Source organism: Camponotus vicinus, unplaced genomic scaffold, assembly GCF_025532165.1.
Source record: "Camponotus vicinus isolate PSW18456_S1 unplaced genomic scaffold, iyCamVici1.0 SCAF_1, whole genome shotgun sequence".
In the NCBI taxonomy this organism is placed as follows: domain Eukaryota; kingdom Metazoa; phylum Arthropoda; class Insecta; order Hymenoptera; family Formicidae; genus Camponotus; species Camponotus vicinus.
The window spans coordinates 31,904,308-31,928,919 of record NW_028141945.1 but is presented as its reverse complement, the minus strand read 5'-3'; the positions used below and the strand labels follow the sequence as shown (position 1 = coordinate 31,928,919).

Here is a 24,612-nt window from a genome sequence, read left to right as displayed (position 1 = left end):
GTAAGAGACGAAAAAAAATCGTTCTATCAAGGGAGAGAACATTTGAGCTATTAAAATTTTTCTGTTCCATTCATGGATGTGATTTTATCGTGTAACGCGTTATTGTTTTCCAGATTCATGTTTTTCAGATTCATTCAAAATCGGCCAAACACGGAATTACGGGAGATTAATTCTCTGATTTCTTTTATTTTCGGCTTTGAAAATATCGAGAAACAACAAATCAAAACAGATATGTAAAAAAATAGAATTATGAATTACAGCTATGTGTGTACATTTTTATTTTAAAAATTTATAATGTTTCGCACAAGAATTACAATCGTGAAACCGATTTAGTATAAGCGACAGAACGTTAAAAATTTATAACGCGTGTTGTCGAAGGGAAAAATATTTACATCGGGAAATGTCAGGCTGTGTGCATTATCGACTTGCAGCTCAAATAATTGTGATGTATCGCGCACAAAGTGCTAGTGAACTATTGGCTTTTCTTTGCCGCTTTATTTATTAGCGACATTTGTTAGCGCGCGATTGATGGGAGTAAATTTACATTACTCGCTACTTTGATTTATGCAATTTCATATACATTATATTGAAATAATACAGACGGATTATACGATAAAATGTGTATATAATTATGTATATCGATGAGTATTACCGATCAAATTAAATAAATGCGATATTTTATGCGTCATTAGATATTGATAATAGGTAATTTAATAATTCAATTACTACATATGTTGTAAATGAAGATACTGAGAGAATTTCAGTTTTTATTCGTTTAATTTGAAAACAATAATTCCAAATATAATTGTCACAATTACTGAAATCGGATCGCTCATCTACCTCTGAATATTATTTATCGATTACAAAAATTCCGTAAAAGAATTATAATAGCGGATGTGATTACATGAAACGCATCGAGATGTTGCTTAAGCTATGAAGCCAACAAGACGAATCTCGTATAATGTATTCATACAAATAAGGGAAAAGACCAGTGTACACCGTGATCGATAAAACCTTCTTGAAAGAGGAAGAGGGAACGAGCGAAAGAGGAAAGCGAGGAGATTCATAAGAGACGACGAGCAGATACGAAGGAGCTAGACGGTAACGCTCAACGGAGAAGATTGGCAATTTTCGCAAAATTAAGCGAATTGAATCGAATTATGTCGAGCCGATGACGTCAGCCTTGTAACTCGCTGAATTGGCGAGAAATGCAGCTCTCTCCGTCTCTCTCCATCGTTATCTCTCTCTTTCTGTCTCTTCCTTGACTCATCTGTCCCTTCGGTTCAACCTGTACTTCATCTGCGAGAAGAGATATCTTCCCCTATAATTCCCGATAGCGGACAAATTTCTGTTTCGAACGCATCATCGACTCACTATCTACGACGCGACGGACATCAAGTCGAAACGGATGACTGATTGACTCGGTTGAACTTAATTGCGCGTGAATCATTCGTTCTACATAATTGCACGGAGGAGTTATCCTCGTATGTTACGCTTATCACGTGCCACTAGCTCCTATGCCTGCCCTATTAAATACAAAAAAAAAGACATATATGGACACATACAATTTCGCATTGCGAAATCACGCGATCATCGTAAATACAGCGTGACTCTCTGTTAACGTTTATGACTTCCGTAAATCATTAGTTCCAAGTGGAACAAAGCAATCAACGTGCCTGTTAAATATCAATCTAAACTATCGATATTACATTAATTTATATTGCACGTTTGATTTAGCAATATTTTTTTGAAAAATATAAATTTCAATATTTCGATTGTCTTAAGTGATGTGATAAAATTTAGAAAAATATGATTGAAATTGTTAATATTGTTATTTTAAGAAATACTTTAAGTTGTAATTATTATATATAATTCAAATTTAAACTCTTTAAGAAACACTAAATTTTAATTGTGAAATATATTTTAATTCTAAAATTTACACAAGTGAACTCTTAAACTGAATTGACAGAGCTAAGATTGTAACATTAAATACATCTTATCTATTTGAAGAAACCTTCAATGCTATACTCCAAGTCCTTGAAACGTTTGAACCTGCTCTGGCAATCGCAAAGATCAGAACATGGAAGTCCTCGAGGAAAAGCGCTAATTACCTTTAAAGTGCTACGGTTTACAGTGTCATCAGCGTGGTGACCCCCTTGAGAAGCGGGGGCGGCCTATGCAATGTCAATTAACTCGGGTATAATAATGTTTACGGCTCTTGCGCGCGGCAAGAAGACGAACAATCCCTCCTTCTCCAGCCTTTCGATGGGAGGAACCGCGGGGAACAATAAAGAGTTTTATGACGAAGAATCTCCGAGGAGCGATCTCGATGTTCGTGCAAGACCGGGTCTTGAGCAAAACCAAGAGCGTGGCTAATAAGGGGGAAGCATGACGAAAGAATGTGATTGATAGTTCAATCGTTTCTCGAGCCTGAACTATCAGACTCCGATGATCTGAGTCGTTTTCACGCTTATCGCTGTCGATGGAGAGGTGTTGTTCGGGATAACAAATCGGTGCGCAAATCCTCGTAATATTTTATAGATCTGTGATGTAGGTATACTTTAGAGATCGTTAATCATTTATATGCCGAGGGTATCGTTGAACATTTTTATAGGAAAATGTAGGATGTTGTATTCGACTGAAATTTTTTTATTATTTAGATTGTAGAACAAATAAGGAGCGTTACATGCAACTTAGAAGAGAAACTGTTGTAAGTCTGTGGGTAACATTGCTAAATCTCTTGCCGCTTCATATTGCGGCCTTTATGACAATCCTCGCCCACACGTTACGAAAGCAAGACCGCAGTGTGCGCGTCCAGGAGTTGAAACCCGAGACTCCACCACATCCGCCCCGTACAGAGTTGATCTGACTTTCTGATCTTTGTGCATTTGAGTCGAGATATATACCAAGAAGCGCAAGAAAATATACATGCAATAAAAAATACAATCTTCGTACAATAAAAAAATGTTAATTTTTTTTTCATTTTAAACAAACACGCTATTTTAATATTTATTTAAATATTGCACAGTGTTTTCTTTAAAGGCAATATTGAAAATTAATTACATAAAAATATTTATAAGAAAAATAATATATGGAAATAATATTTTTTTTTGGAATTAATATGGGTCTATTGTGTTTGATTTTTTCGTTGATTTATGTAAAAATAAAATATAAAACTTGTCCTGTATGCAATCTTAAAAAATTAATATATTATTGAAGTTAAAAGAAAACATAGACAATATAAGTCTTATTTGAACGGCACCATCAATATTAATCAACCAAGTGGAATACTTTTGGAGAAATAGTTGATTCAAAAGCATTTTTTCTCGTTGTTTTGCGCAACACAAAAATTCTCATTCGTTAAAATCTTTTTCATTACGATAATGAAAAATATTAAACAAGCAGCGATCTTTCCTACTAATATCTGTTTTTATCAGCAACATTTTAAATAGGTCTGTGATATTTATTGATAATATAAAAATTAATATTAAATTCTATATGTTTATCGCTTTATCGGAATTGGCTTATTAAAATTCAATTCTATATAAAATACAGATATATGGAATACATGCGCATGGTACCTTGTAACTGTACCCTGGTATATATTTGAGAAAATAACGCGCGATTTTACATAAATAAATGTAAAATGATTTTTTTTTCAAATAAAGCTTTGTTTTTGAGAAGGAAAAAACTTTAGAATTAAAAAAATTAATTGTTCATACTTTTTGAAGCTTAAATAAACGATTTGCATCATGTATCTTCGAGAATTTATTTTGACAATAACTATTGATATACAAATATGAAAATGTTTTATTTAGTTTTATTAAAACAATTTTTTAATAATTTAACTGAAGAATAATTATAAAATGTTCAGATAAATTTTATTTTTTCAATTTACATTTCAAGAGGAAATATTGTACTTTTTTATATATTTTATATTATCCTTTTATATATTTTTCAATAATCATTGTGAGATAAATTCGATATAACAAAAATTGTTAGAGTCATTAAGCTTAAAAAAGCATTTTCCAATTTTTAAATTTAATTTTCTCAACAAAGATAAAGCCTCCTGCGAAACAATTTTATTTTACATTTTTTTATTAATTTTTTTCATGTAATATCATTATCTTCCCGGCTACACCAGCAGTTACGAGACACTGTATATAGTATGATTAGACTGTCGAGACAAGTATTATGAGAGTTATGTACCGCAGGACAAATATACGTTTTACTGGTCCGTGGGGATATACATATTATAACACGTATAGCTCCCATTAAGGCATACCATCGCGCTTTAGAAGGAGATATCGATAGCAAAACGGATTCTCTCGGAATCTCGCTGGAACTTTACGGGCACAGCTGAGACATAAACTCAGAGAAAGCGAGCGTTTAAATAATACGAGATATTTAAAGATCCTTGTATCCTATATTAAAAATTAATTGTTAAAATTTTTTAAATCTTCTCTAAATCTTAACTCAAGATAGTCCTTTATATTCGATCGCGTTTATCGAAAATTACGAAGCTTAACGGTAGATATATTTACTGCTTGAAAGAAAATTGATTTTTTTTTGTATCCTCTTGACTAAGAAACTACGATTACAAAGCATTACGGTAGAAATATAGACAAGAAAAGCTCGCACAAGTCATTCCGGATGTGACAGACGATCCCGAGCATCTCGCGTATAAGGGGCGAGCATTCCTCGAGGATATTCGAAGCCGTGAAAAAGAAAAAGTATAAATCCGTATCCCGGAGAGGGGCGATTCTCTCCGAGATACTAGAGGGACAAGGAAGCAAAGTGGAGCGAAGGATATCGTGAGGGAGTAGAAAGCGGGTAGAGTAAAGGCGCTTGCTAACGATCGAGTGAATACTCGAGAAGACGAAAGAGAGAGAGAGAGAGAGAGAAAGAGAAGAAGGTATAAGGAGCAAAAGAAGGTGCGGGAAAGGAAGCGCACGATGAAGGTTTTACTGCCGCGGTTATGTTCGCCGGTTCGCGCAATTTCGATGTATCTGAATCGGGGGAGGAGCCCTATCTAAACGAGCCCGGTGGAATGAATTCGCATCTACCTACTCATCTTGGTCTCGCAGGCGGGGTGCAAAAGAGGACATGGCCCATAAAAATGCTGTAACGACGCGGCCCTTGATAGAGTCTCGCTCTCGCGTAACAGATATTTTTTTTTTTTTCCTCCCCGAAAAGAGAGGACCAAGAGCGGCAATAAAAGTACATAGTATCTGTAGTGCAACGTCAGACAGCGAGACGGAGACAATTGTCCCTTATTCGCGAAACGTCAAACGACATTCTCGGGCCATTAACCCTTTCGGTCTCTTCCTCCTCCATCTTGTCGGCTGACGGCCGGTGGTCTACGAGATGCCGATCTTCGTTGTAATTTAACTCGGCGAATTATAATTCATTCAGAGAGAATCACCTGATGAATGATGAACGATTCTAATTCCCTTCGAACGTAACTTGGAGCGAATTACATTATGTGCGCTAAGTAAATTTCTCTCAACAAATTTATCGTCGACGATAGCTCGGAAAGTATCTCGGAAAACAATGCACGCCCTGCTTTACTTAACGACAGAAAGATCGATATCCTTTTCGCGGAAATTGCCATTTGATATAGCCGTCTCTAATAGCACTCGCGAAAGGAGTGTAACATTCGTACTCCAATTACTAAAGCGACACACACGCTATAAGCTGGAACCGCACCCACAACGTGTATGCACTCGTTATAAAAACAGAGCGTACCATGAATTGCCAAGTGACGAGACTGCACCCGTTTCATCGTAATAACGCGATAATGCTTACATTGTTTAAGAATAGACGTTTCCAAGACAGCTCGGATTGTCTGTCTCGTTAACTCCATTAAACAGCGATAAGAGAGTGGAAAAAGAGAAAGAGAAGTCACCCACAGTCCACACTTAGATTCGTCGAGTTCGTAGTCGGTGTGAGATATTCCATTCTTATGCGGTTGGCACAAAGGCAACGGATAAGCTTACGTTATGCATGAAACGTGGGGGACGAAGACACGTGGAAGAGAAGGGGCGGGGGGCGGGGGACGAGCAGGGGACAAAAAGGAACTCGGGAAACTAACGAAGAGGAGGAAAGAAAGAGAGAGTGACAGGAAGAGGAGTGTACGGTGCTATAAGGTGCGCAGTTGAAGCAGATTGGTCGGAGGATCGGGGGTGGACGAGAGGGGAGAGAGTGTTAACGATATGTACACACAAACAGGCCGCGCGGGCCGAAAGGAAGGGAAAACACCGAGGAAAACAAAACGTGAGAGGGGGGAGGAAGAGAGGGGGGAAGGGGGACGGGGAGGAAGAAGAGTCGTCGAAGAAGGAACTCTCGACTGAAATGTCTCGGTTCCTCTGACGATTCTCAATCATCCTGTTTACTCGCCTCTCGTTTTCCCTTCCCCTCGACACCGCCGGCCGTTTGTGTCCGTACCTCTTTTCTCTCCCTCTCTCTCTCTCTCTCTCCGCTTCCTCCCCCTCTCTCTCCCTCCCCTACCACTCCACCCCCGTCTCCGTCTCTGTGTCAGTCTCTTTTGTTCGTCGCGCACGCACCGATGCGGAACAAGCATTGTTCTAAAATTGTTTCACCTGCTCGCACCTCCCCACCGTGCCAGGCCCGTATTCGTTACACGACGTTCTTAATGGCCGGGAGTTTTTTTTGCTTCGCGAAGTAGTGAGGAAGTTGCGACTAATTCTTAATAGGTCATGTACATTAGGCTACAAAGTTCAAGGTAAATGGAAATCATATGATTTATTTCGACGCTATTCGTACTTTGACATTTTTGTTAAAGAAATATTTAAACCCTGATCGATAAGAGAGAAAGAGAGAGCGAGAAGGGAGGGAGAGAGAAGAGGAGAATCTGTCATATGTGCGAAATGCGAAGAACCTGCGGATGCCTTGAAGAGAATCGCGGAGGGACCGCAAGAACGCAAGTAAAAAATGGAAAAAGCGCGATTTTGATTTATATATTATTATACATATTTGATATTTGAACGATTATATAATCGCCGAGGCGTGAAATTATCATGTTAATTGATACGATTTAGTAGACACGTTGTGCTATGACAGCCGAGCCTCGCTGCAATGACGCCTTACGTAATGCCTATTCTCACGACACGGCTCCACTCGCGGAACGGAATAAAGCTACTATCTGTTCACGTCTTCGCTTCGTTTCCTCCCGCGGAGAGCTGTATCCCTTTCGACTCGCTTAACGATGATTCATAAAGGAGGTCGCGCCTAGTTCTCGGCGGACAAATTCGAGATGGAGATCTACCTACGCATGAAACGCCGAGAATGATACGAGGTCGCAGGAAATTATATTCCATAGAGAGAGATAAAGATGTGAAAATCGACGCGTTTTTTTCTGCAATTAAATTACATATTAATATTAATTATAATAACAATATATTATTCTCGATAGCAAATTGCAATTGTCCTACAATCTGTGACTGTTTTATAATTAATAATCATTTATACTAATTAATAATTTAATAATTAATTCTCTCATCGATTTTTCAGGCGGCAAAACTAATAAATTCGCTATTATCCCGCACAATGCAGGATTAATATATATTTGCATGTGTAGTCATAGAGTAAAATAGACTAGATTACGGTAAAATACCGGTTTCAGTATAAAGCACAGGTTTATTGCAGTCGATAATGCGAAACCTTGACATTTTACTCAAAATATACATCGATTCGACTGACATTATTTTATTAAAGCTTTCATCCGCAAAAAGTCAGGCGAGTGGCTGAATGTTCTATAAATTGTATCGGATAAACAACATCTCACACATTATCATATATTCTCATTATAGAATATTTTTATAATTATAGCATACTTGAAAAAATGTTAGTTAATAGTAACATATTTTATTAAATATTTCTTGATAATTGAGTTTGATAAAAAATCCTATACATATGATTTTTATTTCAAGTCAATCTCATAATACTTTAATAATAAAATACGCTCTTCGTGCATATAAATTCAAGTAGTTCCAACGTCTAATTGAGGGAGAGAGATTTTATTATTAATTCATAAGTGATCTTAGTACCTCTGTTCTTAATTACTCAATAATTAATACTAATTATTATGTCTCAATAATTAATACCAATTAATATGTATTAGTCTCCATCATCCTGTCGCAATTTTAATATCTTTACACTGATTTACATTAAAAATAGTATCCAGGTTTCGAGAAGAAGGTTCAAACTTTAAATAATTCGATGACGTTTATCCATATTAAATATTCTCCGACAGATTAAGAGCATTTTCGTAATATTTTAATTGACGATTGTTCAATTGAATCAATACGCGTCCAGCCTCCTAGACCAGCATCCTTCGTCTCTCCGAGAGAAATGAAAGCGCCGATGTTTCTAAGCGAAGGGGATAAGGAAGAGGAGAAGGAGAGGTGAGACAGAGCAAGAGGCATGAGGCAAGCGGCCGTCGAGTGACTAACGATCCTCGTGACTAACGCTCTTGTCTATCGGCGCCGCTAATTCGCCGTTTCTCGCGCGTCGAGTGATTCACGGGGGTCCATGAGCGTAACGAGAAGGAATCGCTCTCGTCACGGTAACACAGAGCGCACATTATGTTCTTTCGCCCGATCGCTCTCGTTACGATTCGTCCGGTTTACAGAGTCGCCCATTGTCGTCCTCTCGTCCGCGGTGGTGCGTTTTAGCGCGCTTCCTGGACGACGACGGCGAATCGATCGTACGGACGCGACACGGAATCGTTATTTGAAACGTTGTTTTACGAACGGATAATCTCTTCCGTGATAAACGATCCGCGAAATCAACGGGGGAAAAAGTTACTTTTCAGATCAACCTTGACATATTTGAGAAAATTTATAGCTATTTTTATAACATTACTAATTTTTAATATTGTAATATTATTATTAATTTATAATATTATTTTATAATATTACAATCATGATATATCCATCTTGAAATATTTGGACCATATCTAACAATAAAATAATTTCTAAGAAGTAGCATTTTTCTTCGATTGGTGACAGAATCACAGTCGCTTCCCGAGAAGCCAAGTTCCTCTGCTTTAAGTGAATCAACAATCACGCGATTATGCGATCCGATTGAAGGGATTAACGTTTCTCGGGGTCGCGGACATTAACGCACCGACAGTATCGGTATAATCGTCGTTCCATTCATCGCTCAGAAACGGTTCCATTCATCTCCGGCCCCCCCATTCTCTATTTTTTTCCCTTTGCTCCTCTTTCAACGAAGTTTGGAGAATAGGAATTCATTAAAACTCTTCTCTCATTCGCGTCGCGTATGCCGCGTATGTATTTAAGCACTCGTCGTATAAGCGTGTCCTTGACGAGTCCGGATCCCCTCTCGTCGGGGATTCACGGCGGGTGTAACGCACAAAAGAAGGGAAAAACGTAACGATACTCGGGCGCAGAGATTTGCTGCCGCGCGCATGTGGCGACGAATGCGTATCGCATGAGAAAATAAATGGCATTCAACACACACGGACAAGGCACGCGCACGCACGATGCGTATCCCTGTAAATGTCGTTACACACGTATCTCGTCTCGCTCGCGATTACGCATTGCGTAACGCAATGTACGCGTGATTCACGCGCGTGTGCGTGTGCAGAAATGCGTTTATATGGCACGAGGATATCGCACATTTAGCGTAGTGAGATTTATGTGTCCCTGAAAGCCCTTCTCTCACTGTCAGGATCTTGCGAATAAAATATTAATCTTAAATGGAACGGATATCTTGAATTTAAATATCTTAATTTTATTAAAAACTAATCGAAATTTATGGCCGAAATTTTTTGCCGAGCGAATTTAAAAAAAAGGAGCACAGTTTTGCTATTTTCTATTTTGTCCCTAGCATGCCCGATTTGCATTCTGCGGGTGAGACGGGATTTTCTTAAGAGCTGGCAACCGGAGAAGCGGGCGTTTTATCGGGTTCGTGCCAGATCCGATCCTGGATGTAACCCTATCGGCCGATATTCTCTTACTCGACACCCTTGACGATAACGCCGTGCTTTCTTTCGTCTCGCAATTGCACGTCATTGCCTATCCTTTTACCGCGGTTGTGTTCGGAGTCTACTTTTGTATCTTGAGAGTTTGAGTAAAGGGACAGGAGAAAGAAGGGAAGCTGGGATGCGCGCTTACGTGCTCGGAAATGATCGTCCTCGTTGTGTCCTGTGACGTACGAAATCAATAACTTCAGCATTGGACCGCTTTAAGAACTGGAGTGTAAGCTGTTTTCAAATAAGTAAATGCAAATAAGAATGGAATGTGATAAACAGATTTCAATTTGAATGCATTTTAACAAACTTTTAAAGAGCTTGTCATAATTTTTTTCTCGCGAAAACTTTACCACGCGCACGTGGTGCTTTTATTTTTCCAAACTTTAGTATAACAGGAATTAAAAATTAAATTTTCCCTTTCTCTCTCTCTCTGGAAAGTTTCATTTGTAATAAATATGAATTCGCAAAATATACTCTCATTTCAATTAACGCAACTATATTTTCGTACCTTCGTGCAATTAAAACTTTTTGTACGGCTCAAGATTAAAATTACTTAATAAGTTTTATTATTAAGCGTTTATCCGGTCTTCCATAGCGAAGCTCTGAACATCTTAATCCTTTGTGCACTCCTGTTTACGAGGAACATCGTTTAATGGGTAAACGTAATACGATGCTTTGAATCTAGATTCCGCGGTGCATTAAAGATTAAAGTACCGTTACTTAATTTATTTCTGAAGCAAAGCATCCTAAAAATTTAACTCGTTCTTTATTTATACATACGTAGACTAATTTTACAGAAAAATCGTTGTGTATTAATTTAATAGACCCACGAGAAATAAAATTTTATATTAAGTTAAAAATTTAAATAATTTTATAAAACTGTCATACATAATTTATTAAAAAAAAAATTTAACACATACGGAAATATTTAACAAATACGGAAACACGTGGAAACGGAATTCGCGAAAATAGGAGGCCCATTTCGATGAAATACGAATCTGACTCTATGCAGTAGACACTGCAAAGAAGTTGTTGAAGTTTCACAAACTGCTGACAAGAATTTGTAGTAGAATTCACTGTTGGCTAACAAGCTGCACAGCCTGTAGGACCGCGAAAAACTCACGCTTGTTGTAACTTCTCGAATTAGAATTCGTCCTTTCTTAGAAGTGGAACTGGAATTAACACTTGAAACAAGATTGAAGGTGCAACTAAAAGTAGAATTAGAATCTGTCCCTTGAACTGAAATTGGCTTATATCCTTTCTGTGACTACGATTTATGGACTGAAATTGAGTTTATCTAACTGACTTCCCGAAACGAGAACTGCATACAAAGTATGTAAGCGTGTCATTTTCCCTCGTGGAATAAAAGTCAAGAAGTAAAATTTTTTTTTTATTAATTTACAAAACTATTAAAAATCACATAATATTTTACGATTGAGCAAACGACATGGTACATGTATTTGCACTTTATATTACCGCGTTTTACGATGTTCAAAATTTTTTTTTGCTTTAGGATAAATTAATTAATTAATAATTTTTTAAAACATATTTGGAAGCTGCATGTTCACAAATGTGTCACAAAAAACCCTTGAAAAAAGAACGCATTCTTTCGGAATTGTTTTCTATTTAAAACTCGTTAATTTTTTCCGCAATTTATTTTCCGATCCGACGTGGTACACAATCGTAAAATTGCATCTTTGAAACATAAATGGACGACAGATAGGCGTTGCTGATGGTAACGCGAAGCTTACCGGGATATCGAAGGATAAACCTGGCTACGTACCACAAGGCAATACTTTTCTGCGGAAAACTACGGACGTGGAAAACCGCGGCGACGATACCGAGATACGGAGCGGCAAACAATACTTTCCGGACACACCCTTTCCGAAGCTGCGAGTTTGCGTAACGCGTGATTCATGCGAATGTATTTATACCTGGATAGATCGTTGATATATTCAGTTGCTGGCAACACACATACACATTTTACAGAGAGAGAGAGAGAGAGACAAGGTGTGATTTGGTAGGCGGTGAAGCGTGAGATTTGTACTGTTAATTTGATTGTCTCATTACTTTATTTGCCTTTCTCTCTCTCTCTTCTCTCGTTCAGCGCTCGCGGAGAACGCAATAGCAAAATACCGAGTTCTATTTTGCATTTCTCGTTATGTTATGCGATTTGGAGACTGTCATTCATAATTCTCAAGCTCGCATAAAATAACTCGTTCGTACAAACCGAGTTCGTTTAAGAGTTGTTGCTTATTATTTGACGACGCGCGATATATCATTCGGCAAATATTTGACGATGTCATTGCGATTGTGTACGTACATGTACAAGCTATACATTAGTCACGTAACTAGACAGATACAATTGGAAGGATAATGATTTTTCATGAAAAAAAAAATAATAAAAAATGTAGAATTAAATTTCATATCAGATGTTTTTTCCGAGAAAATTGACTTTAAAATTTTAAAAATTAATGTATATTTAATTTTTGAGATTATCTTCTAACTTTATGTCATGTGTTATCGAATTCATCTCGATTATTAATAAATAGATATAAAAATACACAACACTCCACTTAATAAAACAATTAAAAATAATTTACTTAATATAGAAAAGAAAAAGGAGAAAATTTGTGTAAAGTATTTAAATTTTATTTTTAATAGAAAAATATTGTATTTTTACACATATTTTAATAACCATTGTCAAGATAAATTTGATAACGTATGATACAAAATTGATGCAGATTATTAAAATTTTAAAAAGCATGATATGCTATCAATTTTTCAATTTTTTAAATTAATTTTGTCGAAAACAAATCCTTATACGAAAAAAATTTATTCTACATTTTGGATGTATTTTTTCATATAGAATCATTATTTTTCGGATTGTATCATCAATTACGGAATACATTCCTGTGTATATTCCGATATTTTTCAAGCGCAATATGTCGAGTTTAATCGATGTTATTTATTAACTATTTATTTATGCATTTAAGCTGTTATTTAATAATGTGATAATCTGTATAAGAAAATTATTGAAAATATATATTTATTTTATAATTGATAATATTATTTTATAAATATATTAATTCTAAATTAAATTCGTAGAAATATATATATTCAAGCTTCTGCAGATACATACGTAGATCCGACAAAATTTCAATGTTCTCTTCATTTAATAAAATTTTCGTAAAAATAAATTCCTCACAATCGATGATCGAAAATGAAATAATAGCACGACGCAATATGGTATGATGGCAAGAGTTTTGTAATATAATGCAACGTGGGTGTTACATACAAGGACACAACGATTGTGTCGTATAATTCTAGGCGGTATTGAAAGAGGAAAAATACCAACTGGTTTCGTGTACACTGTCTCAAATGAACGATATGACTATTTCTAAGCCTAATTTTATTGAAATCTTAAAACGTTCGCGATGATATGCATTTATATGATATTAACATGGATCATCAATTAAATGCCATCGCACAGATATTAATTTTATTTATGCTAATATATTTCGAATAATTGATTTTTCATTCGCATTTTATTATAAATATTATATATTAAAATAATTATAAATATTATAAATATTATATATTAAAATAAACACTAAAATGTACACAAAATAAAAAGAAAATATATACATTAAAATATATTATGCATTAAGAAATCTCAAGATAGTTAAATAACCACGCAACAATTTATTCGCCTATAAACGACGCGATCACGTGAGACGATACGTGTATTATGCAAGTTTCCGTTTCACCCGGATACAAGTGATGTACGACACGATGTCAGTTTAAAGGTCTTTTACCCGTAGAATCCCTCGATCCGAATCGGCGATCCGAATACGCTATAAAGAGAGAAGCATGCATCGGCAGGAACGATTTCACTGGTTTTTTTATGGCAAGTCGATTGTATTTCGCGATACGCGGCTATTCGGAGCGACACGTTTCTCCATCAAGGGCACGTGCCCCGGTACACGAGGGGCCCGAGAGATCGCGGGCCCCCATCACCTGTTGCAGGCAGGTGCGGGCGGCATTAAATAATGGGACCGTTATAATATGCGCACCAGAAGAACCAAATTCTCTTAATCGAGAAATACGGTTCTTCCTAAAGGAATCATTAAGATCAAAAGTAAGTGAGGTTTGAAGAATCAAATACTATACAAGCCTTTAATATTTCCTTTTGGTTTTTATATTTTAATATATAAATATCTAATGATATATAAAATATCACATCATTTATAAATATTTTAGCGGTTATTTATTTGTTATATTTCATACGCTATCGTGAATAACAGATTTTTCGACAAAATTGATGTACGCAAGGGAGAATATTATTTAAAGAAAATATTTATTTGCATTTGCAATAAAAAATCATGTTATTCTTACAAAATAATTTATTAATTTTTGTATATGATTTATTTCTGTGATTACTCCTATTTTACATATAAATATTCTATATTTATATTCTCTACTGTGATAATAATACGGCATTATTAAAGATTGTTCTTTGACTCTATCAAAATTGTAGTATTTATCTCATTAATAACGTATAAATTTAAATTGTGTAGTCTGCATTTGTTAAATTAACCATTGTTATTCGCAATTTGCTACGTGCAACGAATCAACTGGCGGTGCATTCCTTCCGGTGAAGCTAACAAGCTTGTTAGACCACGATTTCCATAGTCTGTAGCTGCCGACGCGAATCTAGGTCAAATCCCGGGTAAAATTCCTTTAAACTGACGTGTCATCATGTAATTTGTCAGTAAGCGCTTTTTAAATTTGTTTATTTATTCGAGTTTGACACTCCCCTTGCAGAGTTTGATACGAAATACGACTAATTCGAAAATGATGTTACATCACTTTGTAATCATTCGGTTAAAATTGAATCCAACGACAACATTACTTTTTCCATTTTCTCACTAATACACAGCTTTAGATTTATCTTGAATTATGTTCTTTATATCTCGGAATAAAAATTTTGTAAAAAAAGTCTATTTGACTAAACAAACTTTGTAATACATAAAATAATTATTATAAAATATTACAACTTTTTTTAAATGTGTGCGCCAGAGAAACGAAAAATGTGAAAAAGAAAAGCTCTTTTTTGCCAATTAAATGCATAAAATGCCGTTAATGCCTGCGTATGAATGTATGAAATCCCCAGCGATGTGAAACTCTCAGCATTATCTCGATTCGCGTCAAAGTAAGAAAAACGTGACTATATACCAGTCTACCATTATTCGCACGAGAGCTTTAAGTATTATAATGATCATCATCCTTGCAAGTTACAGTGGGGAAAAGCTTCTTTTCACAGCTTCACGCGACAATTGACACGAAAAGATTCGTTATTCCAAAACTCTTTACGTGACGGAATTTCAATCGCCCTAATTTATTGAGTGTGTCTTTATACAATGACTTTATTAATCTGGAAGAAAGACGCGTATTACAATTAATTACCGCTTTATTGATTCGACGAGAGCGTTTCGAAGGCGTGATAAGCGGTAAACGACACCTGTTAAGCAATTAACTATATCTCTGCGGTGTCATTGGGGGGCATAATCATCATAAATTGCTGACATCTATTAATCAGAAATTCTATGTCTTGCTCATCGCAGCGCTTTCTACGCGATGGAATTTGAGCCATCTTGTGCAAGAAAGCTTCAGCTTGATGAACTATGAATAATGAGCGAGTGAAATGCAGGCGAGACGAGAGACTTAATTACGGTAAATTAAGTGACGAATATAAAAAAATGTCTCTCTAAATAAGTAAGGTGTCATTTAATGTATAAATTTTTTAAAACTATTTTCTTATAAATACATGTCATCATTCTATAATTATAACGCCATTTTTCGCGCGCCTTTACCTCTTTAATATTTCTATTTCTCTAGATAAGGAGTAATAAAGCGCGGAAAATAGCGACGAATGCGGTCAACGAGGAATAATGTCTCGACGACGTCGTCGCGGAGACGCAAGTATACGCAATGTATGTATGTACAATAGATGTATGCGGATACATCGCACGCGCGATATTGTGTTTGCCCGGTATAATTCCACTAGTGTCACAGCTATATAGCCATGATAGTTGCATCATATACGTGGGCATCTCTCGTCAAAGTGTTTCCTCGAACGATGGGACCGACGTTGGAGCGCGTGCGAACAAGCGAGCGAGTAAACGCGATCGATCTGACAGATCGATCGATCGTGATTTACGGCTTTCATAAATAATGGCTGTGCCTTCACGCCTTCGAGCAATCCCGCGGGAATGTACATGCAGAGAGAGAGAGAAGGGGGGAGAGAGGGAGAGAGAAAGAGAGAGAGAGAGACCGATCGAGTCGGCCAGCATGTTGAACGATTATCGATCCGTCAAATTGTCGATTCCCTCCGTCGAGCCGGACACAACACCAGGCGCACAAATGTGCCTATGCACGCGTATACGTGTACGGTATACGCGCGTGGGAGGCGAGATATTCTTTTCCGAATGCAGCGTACGGTAATGACGGCGGCACGATGATAGTTACGACGATGATTCGTTGGAATGCGACTCTATGTCTATACGACGCGTCGCTCCAACAGATGAGAGATTTGACACAGATCCTGGGACTCTACGGGGGATTTCATATTTAATAGGGTTAATCAGAGGAACAGTCGTGACACCGTAGCACTTTTTAATGATAATTGATGATTGTCGTTCTCTAGTGATTTATAACGTTTATTAAGGAAGTGATATCGCTCCCTTAATGATCTTACGTATGTATCTTGTAACAAAATGTGTCGGAAAAAATTATGATCCGTGATAAATTTTAAAAATGTTTTATAGAAAAATATCAAAGATTGCTATAAATATCAAAGATAAAAGATTGCTAAATTTCGAAAGAGACAATCAGCACGCTTCTGTTTCGAGTTGAGGCTTTTTCAAGATTTTAAAGTTATCTTTGTAAAACAAAGTGCGACTTTTATCTGAAACATCTTTTTATAAAACTTACATTTTAAGATTTATGCAGAATAATAATTTTTAATGATGAACTAAAATTCTTGTCTATAAGATTATTAATTTTTCGAGATGCTGCGATACTTAAAAAAATTTTTATTCCATGTTAATTCAATTTTAATTTGACTCACACATTTCAATTAAGAAAAATTTTTTTCTGTTTCAGATAATGAAATAAAAAAAGGATTGCATATAACAAGGATGATGTGACACAATCAAAGTAAAAAGATCAAGGTATTTATGATAAGGTAAAAGATAAAATAATTATATATTATCAATAATTATATTTGAATGCTGAATCCATGAAAATCTACAGTCTCAATATAGATATTATCTTTTAATTTACTTTCTACATTTGTGTTTGAATAAAATGCAATTGTAAATAACGTACTTCTCTGTGTAATTTACGGAATATCTAATATATGTAATGCATTCGCGTGTCGATCCCCATAAAGATAATTAATTGCTGCGCGACTTGAGTAATCGTTCCTACTGTGATAAAATACTGGGCGCGCGCGCGACATCCCACATTACCCATTATTACTTGATTTATGTAAATGATATTAATATTGATGAAAATGCAGATACTTAATTAACTCGATATATTTAATTAAACCCGGCTCCATCGGGTGGCAATTTTGGCGGCAGGGTTCATTTCCACGAGCCAGGAACCATTTTCCAGTTTATTTAGTCGATAACGGCTCCGATGCGTCGCGGTGCACCCTATGTAAATTCGGTTACGGTCGCCATGAGACACTTAACCGCGCGGACGAATGCGCAAATAACGCAAAAATAATTATTCACGTGATTCTCATGGGATTCGTTAGCTTGCAACTTGCTGATCTCTCATTGAAATTAACGATGCGAATTATGCGAGAAAGAAAAGACCAAGTTTCTATTATATTTATTAATTAAAAATTATTTTGCGCGTTTCTCTTGGATGTACAAGGTAGAAAATTGAATTCTTTTTTTAAGCACCAAATTTTCTGCAACGATAACAATATTTCAGGCCATTCGATTTAGTCACATCAGATCCTTGGTCGCGTCACGTGGATAATAAAAACATAAACATACACCTGTCCGTAATAAAATTCTGATTTCGGGATTAGCATTAAGCCGGGGCTCGCAAAAAGGTAAATAGCGAACGGACCGCATTTTCACGCGGCTTAGAATCGGTCTAGAAACACATACGTTCCTCGTAAATTCACTCTTGTACCGACCGACTGGCGAGAAAATGAATTCCTCGGGATTGAAACCTCGAATCGCACGATCAGGTCTGTGTAAAAAAATTCAGAAAAAGAGAAGGAAGAGGAATTACGTCCGGCGATGGACTTCCTATTCCCTTTCCCTTTCCTACTGTGCTTTTTGCACCGACGCGTGAACGGCAGTGCACGTGTAATCCGATTTCAATGACGATATATACGTTAACGACGTTTGGCTGTCGCGTTGTCGGTAAGAAATAAGATTATCCTTCCCTTTTTCTCCTCTTCATCCCGGTGAAGAGATACCTTGATGTCGAACTCCGTGAAAAGCAGCGCGAGTTATGGGTATACGTCTCTTCGATGTATGAGAATCGATAATATTAGGTCAATCAGTATACATGCGGTGCAATTGAATCTAATAACGGAGCACAGCGGATAATGTATGAAGATTTACGCTACGATGCGCATAGTGTATTATGCGAAATAGCGGGATTGTATTACGAGCTGTTTATTTTTTTTACAAAAGATTGAAATATTTACAATTTCAAATTATGCATAATTATGCAGCTTTTCTCCGAAAAGGTTAAGTGAAGTAAACAAGAAAGTTCTTAATTTCAATTTCTCTTCTTAAGTTAATTAACATAGTTTCTCTTATTCTACAATTCTTGATTAAGTGATGAAAAATATTCAAGTCGAAGAAAATAATTTAATAACATATATTCTTGAGAAATGTTACATATATAATGGTGGTGAAAAGTTTATTACTTTGTTTTTTGAATAAAAGATATTAATAGAAGAAAATTTTGTATCTTTGAGCGAAAATTCGTGCGCTGTTAAGGTTCAAACCAGGGATCAATTGAACTACGAAATCAAAATGGAAACTCGCACGGCACCCGTGGGAGATGTTCCCGTTGTCCAGAGGTCAAAGTGCACCGACACGGAGAAGCGCAGAGGCGTACAACGATGAAAGAGAAAAGCCAACGAGAAAGAGAGAGGGAGAGAGAGAGAGGAAGAGAAAGAGACAGAATTTGCGAAAGTGGCGATGTACAATTCGAGCGACTAGTTTCCAAACTGCCTGCAGCCTCGCTTAAGTCTCTCAATGATCCTTTTGTTTAGCCACGGGGGTGGCCTTAATGATCGCTTGTCCCCGGTAATGTCGCATTTTGTACGGTACATCCCCGCATCCCGCCTGTTCTTTAACTATCGTCGCCCCTTTCGTCGATTCCCAACTGCCTTTCTTATTGTGTCGCAATGAGTCTCTTTCTCTCTCTCTCTTTCCTTCTCTCTCACGAAAGAGATACGCAGTCCCCACCGTCTTTCTCAGTCATTTACACAGTCTTCATCACTTCTAACGTTCTAAACATCATCAGCATTTTGCTTCCAATTCCCTTGCGCGTTCCTATCATTTTGACAGAATCAACACAATTAATTGTACAAATCGAAAAAATATATATAGAAAAGAATATACATATATAATTTAAAATACTTCAAAAAAAGATGAAAAATAAGGAAAAATTGAAATGCATGTGCACACATTTCACGTTTCTCGCTATTGAATATATCTTATAGATTGATATGATCATAAAGATTTATAAAATATTACCGATGTATCGATAAATAATAAAAGAACTAGTTAATTTCAAGAAACGCAAACTTAATTTCGCTTCGAATTTAAAAATCAAATATTGTTAAATTTACCTACAATTTTGTGTATTAATCTACAAACGGAAAAATTCTTCCAAAATTAATATTAATTAGAAAGGAAACGGCCTTTATGACATAATTTAAATATGGTGAATTTATAGAGGGCATGTCAAGAATTCTAGGACTGCAACAATGATACTTAAAGCATGCTCTCGCGTGTTTTTGCAAACGTTTTCGTTGCTCCGCACATGCACCAAATCTCTTTCATACATTTCGCGCATACTTATCGCGGATTTAAGCGAAAGTTGTCGCTATCTTTTTCCCGTCTTCCTCCTTTTCCTCCTCCCCCTCGTCATCGCTATGTGTACCGTCAAACCCGTTCTCTTAAACTTTTCATAGCCGCTCGTTTTTCCCGCTGAAAGAAAAGGGGCGGTAAGCTCGCGTTCAACATTCTTACGTTAAGCGACGCGAAGTGCCATCGCGAATAAATTGCGCGGATAATTACGCGAAACAGTTTCTTTTTTGACCGAATCCACTCGGAATAATTTTAAATACGTCTCATTACGCGTCGTATGATTTCGCGAAGTGATCTCGACCTTCTTTTAATGGATCGCAATTTCGTACGCAAATCACTGCTATAATTAAAATGATACACCTATATCACAGAAGATTACGTAGCTTTCCTTAAGTGAATGTTATTAATGTAATGCTAGCGGTATCACGGATATTATTCAAAAAATAGCAGCTTATAAAATATTATTCAAAAATTGAGATTTTATTCGGATAATTTCATTAGCAATTCTATTGCAAAATGTAAGCGGCAGTAAAGGATAAACGTGCGCGTTGCAAGAGTGTATATATTTCCTAAGGATTCGCGTTCTTTATAGGCAATTTTGGGGAAATATACGGGAAATGGGAAATTCTGAAATCCATTTCAACTGTCGCCGTCAGTTAAAGTGCCTTACGGCAATTGCGCGAATCCGCGAGCCTTGATGGAAATTCCGAAGGCGAACGTCGCGATCGCGAGTTCGATGCCAAGTATTAATCGTCGGAATTGCTCGGGCGGATTGCGCGAGACGGCCGTAAAGCTTGTTTGCATTAGCAGTTACAGTTATTTACGTATGGATTTATATTGCCATGCGCGCCATCATGTAACGTGGCCTGGTAATGGTGCAATTTTAATTTCGCGGACGCGATTTTCTAGGGCGACGTATCGCGCGCGTTTCTTCGCGATCGTCCGCGTACTCGATCGGACCATCTGTTTTCTCGTTACGTAAGACTCTATTCTGACCGATTATTTATTGCGCCGCCAATAGAACGAGCACGCCAGTACGAAAGCAGATTCTACAGTATATCGCGGAACAAATAAACCATTCCCTCTATTGCTAATCTTATCTCGGTATATATGCTTGCTTCTCAATGAATCACACAATTAGCAGTCACGCGTGATGTTATTTGTCTCGTCAAATCTCCAACATGGAACATTTTAATAATCAGGCTATGATATGTAAATAAATGTTTAGATAAAATCTGAATTGCACGGGAAAAAAATGGAAGGATTAAACTCTGCGCAATTTTATGATAATTTGTTGTCGAATCTTTATATCGAGTTTCTCGTTAATTTCTCTCATTTTTTATACTGATGGCGTCTACTAGTATTTTTGCACTCGCGAGTCTGACATTCGACTATAAATATTTAATAAATTCCACAAATCTATATCATAACCGTAGCATTGCCATAAAGTACATCAATTAAGTGTCAGCGCATTTCAAAGTCTGGTTCACATCATCCGTGTGTTTATTACCTACATTTTCCCAAGTTCTATTCTTCAACCCACATTTTAATCTCGCACCTCTTGTTACATTCCCGTACAATCTTCAGGCCTGAAGAATCCGGAGCAAACGACGCAATTTAGCGCTGTGCGTCTCAAAGAGAGCCAGAGGGAGGAGAACAGACGAGGGGGAGGGAACGCAGCGGCAGAATCATGCGGCTTCGGGATGACGTCATAAAGCTTATTTATACAACCACACGTGTTCGAGGCATATGGTCACGGCGTTATTGCGAGTGCGCTACGCGCAATAGAGCTCCGAGACTACGTTGCATGCGTGTGTATGCGTTCGTACGTGTGGCTTTTTTTTTACACGCACGAGAGGGAGAGAGAGAGAAGGAGCGGGCGGGGAGGAGCACATCTCTCACATGCGGGCACGCTTGTTCTGGGACGCGCGCTCTCCTCGTACAGGATTGCGTCACGCCGTTATACGTCGACGCGTTACGAAATCAGGGAAAATGTACGAGACCGCGCGTTTGAAAATATACGCCGAGCGGAAGCTGACGAATGGCGACGCGACGCGCAACACGGGGAAAAACTAACGAGCCTGGGGAAGAGCGGTGCCGGAAAATGCGCCGCCGGATGCGGCGCGAAATAGCTTTCGAGGCGATAAAAATATTTCGCGCGTCCGCAACGAAGCGAGACTTATCAGGGTCGACAACGATACGAGCGATGCAAACTGTATCGCGAGAATTTATCGATGACGTAATTTATTGCATGCGATAATATAATTGAGAAGAGCGGAAGAACATTTGCTATTAAAAAAAAAAAGAACGAAATTGAGCGGGCATATTTATATCTTTCATTTTTTTTATCAAATTAAAATTATTAACTTTAATTATATGTAGTCATTTTTTTATTAATTTTTTATTAATTTTATTAATTTCTTTCCAGATTATTTCATTAAATTCAATGTATCAATTAAACTTTCTTTCTCTCTCTTTCTTGCAGAGTATATTGCATGATGTGTACAGACATTGTTAAAAAAAAAAAACTGAAAATTTTCCAGATTTTTTCCATTCATCATGTTTTACATGCAAAAAAATGTATATATTGTTTCTCTATTATTTTTCATGATTTGATTGAAAGTCTTTTTCTCTTTCTCTCTATCTCTCTCTCCGTGCTGCGTTATTTTTAACTATTTTATATTGGAGAAATAGAGAGGAGGAGAGAGAGCGATCTCGTCTCTGCGCATTTCGCGCGTTGAACGATTTAATAAGGCACAGTGTATCTAATTTTGTAGCACGATTGCTCGCTCCGCGCTGCGTATGCGAAATTTGCTCGCGATAGAAAGCAAGAAATTCCCGAGTGACGTAATGTAACAAGGTGGCACAGTGTTTAGAGAGATATCCGAGTGTTGTTTGATGCCAGCGCATCATCGTCCTGTTTACACGAAGACACATTCCGCAGCGCGACATTCAGGCCGCGATTGCGCGTTTTCGTCTGTGATATATACCGAGACGAGTTTCCTGCGACGCGCGTCGTCTCGCATCAAAGGAACACGATTACATCGAGCGTACACAACGGTGAGATCTACATCCATTCTCTCTCTCTCTCTCTCTCTCTCTCTCTCTCTCTCTCTCTCTCTCTCTCTCTCTCTCTCTCTCTCTCTCTCTCTCTCTCGTGGTCGTCGAGTACGCGAGCTACGTGAGCAACGTGTATGCAGAATGTTATACATCTCAAATTCTGAGGACGCGGTATCTCTTCGAAGTTGTCAACAGCGCAGAGAGGACTTTTCCTTAAGAGAATATCAAAGATCTATATGCACCTTGGAATATGTACAAGCATCCCACGTATGCTTATGTCGCCTCGCTGATTGTCAACGCATCCCACATATGTTCTTCATTAATTAACACACGTTAAACGCAGAATATTGCGTCGCGCTGATGATGATGACGAGCAGAGATCTTTCGAAGAAGACCAACTAAAATAACGGACGATATGTTTCGCAAAATTTTCGCAAAAAAATGTGCTCGAGGCACCCCATCGTCCGTATTTTTGCGAAGGGAATTGCACGTGAATCAAGCAAATCATATTTTCCCGAAGCGGATTTTTAGTTCCTTCCTCTCTCTCTCTCGTCGCCTGGCAGTTCGCAGAGCGATTATGTTGAAATAACTCGCGGTACGTGCGCGCGAAAACGCTTCCACGGCTCTCTCGGCCGTACTCGCCGTCGGCTATAAAGCCGGATAAGCCGGGTGATCTATTTCGCGACGCTGAAACGGCGTCGTTGGACTTTAACGTCGTCGGATGCCGTCGTTTCCGTTTCCGCGCGACGCGCGTTCTCTTCGCCCTCGATCGATCGATCGTTCCGTAAGAGATGGCTCGAATCGAGAAATAGAGACGTAGTACCTGTGTTACGTCACGCGAGCCCCTACGCGGGTTATCCAACGCGCTACGTCAATAAATAATGCCGTTAATAAGATTACTATCGAATCAGATAAACTTCCACTTCTACCCACGCTTTTCACTCTTCGATAGATTTTATTCATCGGATATTACGCGAGAAATAATTGTCTACGGATTTTGCGCTCCCTCCTCTCTCTCGAAGGTATCCATATAAAAGGGTAAAATGTGTGGATAAAGAGAAAAAGCGAGGTAGATTATTTTCTCTCTTTCGTCACTCGTACCTCGTAATATCGCGTGACAAAACGTGAGGCGTGACATAATAGCGTGTTCCGTACTTCCGGCGAAAATGGAGAACGCGCTCGCGCAGATTCGTCGCTTCTTCATCGTTTTCGTAGTCGAACAAGACACTTTCTTTCACCACGTCTCCTAATGCATATAACGCGCTTATCGATCGACGCTTGTCTCGTCCAGGATTACAAAGAGCCGTTTCACGGTGTACATGTACGAAGCGCGTCGTTATGTCGTTACATCGCGTGAAGCACCGCCGTCGATGACGACGGATTCCCCGC

General features: G+C 37.7%; 2 long non-coding RNA genes across 14 annotated transcripts in view; one reads left to right on the top strand and one right to left on the bottom strand.

Moving 5' to 3' along the window:
• Positions 1–24,612, top strand: part of LOC145961178 (uncharacterized) — a 154,882-nt gene that overhangs the window by 123,254 nt on the left and 7,016 nt on the right. For 5 of the 13 annotated variants that reach the window (XR_014435583.1, XR_014435576.1, XR_014435575.1 and 2 more), the window contains one exon: positions 17,189–17,270. This is a non-coding gene — a long non-coding RNA (uncharacterized LOC145961178). Of the gene's footprint in view, positions 1–6,342; positions 6,746–6,805; positions 7,931–17,188; positions 17,271–24,612 lie in introns of those variants that run through there. The other 8 variants (XR_014435581.1, XR_014435580.1, XR_014435578.1 and 5 more) reach the window with 5 other exon arrangements.
• LOC145961210 (uncharacterized) lies at positions 18,982–21,989 on the bottom strand. The gene is made up of 3 exons (XR_014435595.1): positions 21,678–21,989; positions 20,152–20,283; positions 18,982–19,623 (listed from the first exon to the last, which is right to left on the bottom strand). It is a non-coding gene; the product is annotated as an uncharacterized LOC145961210 (long non-coding RNA).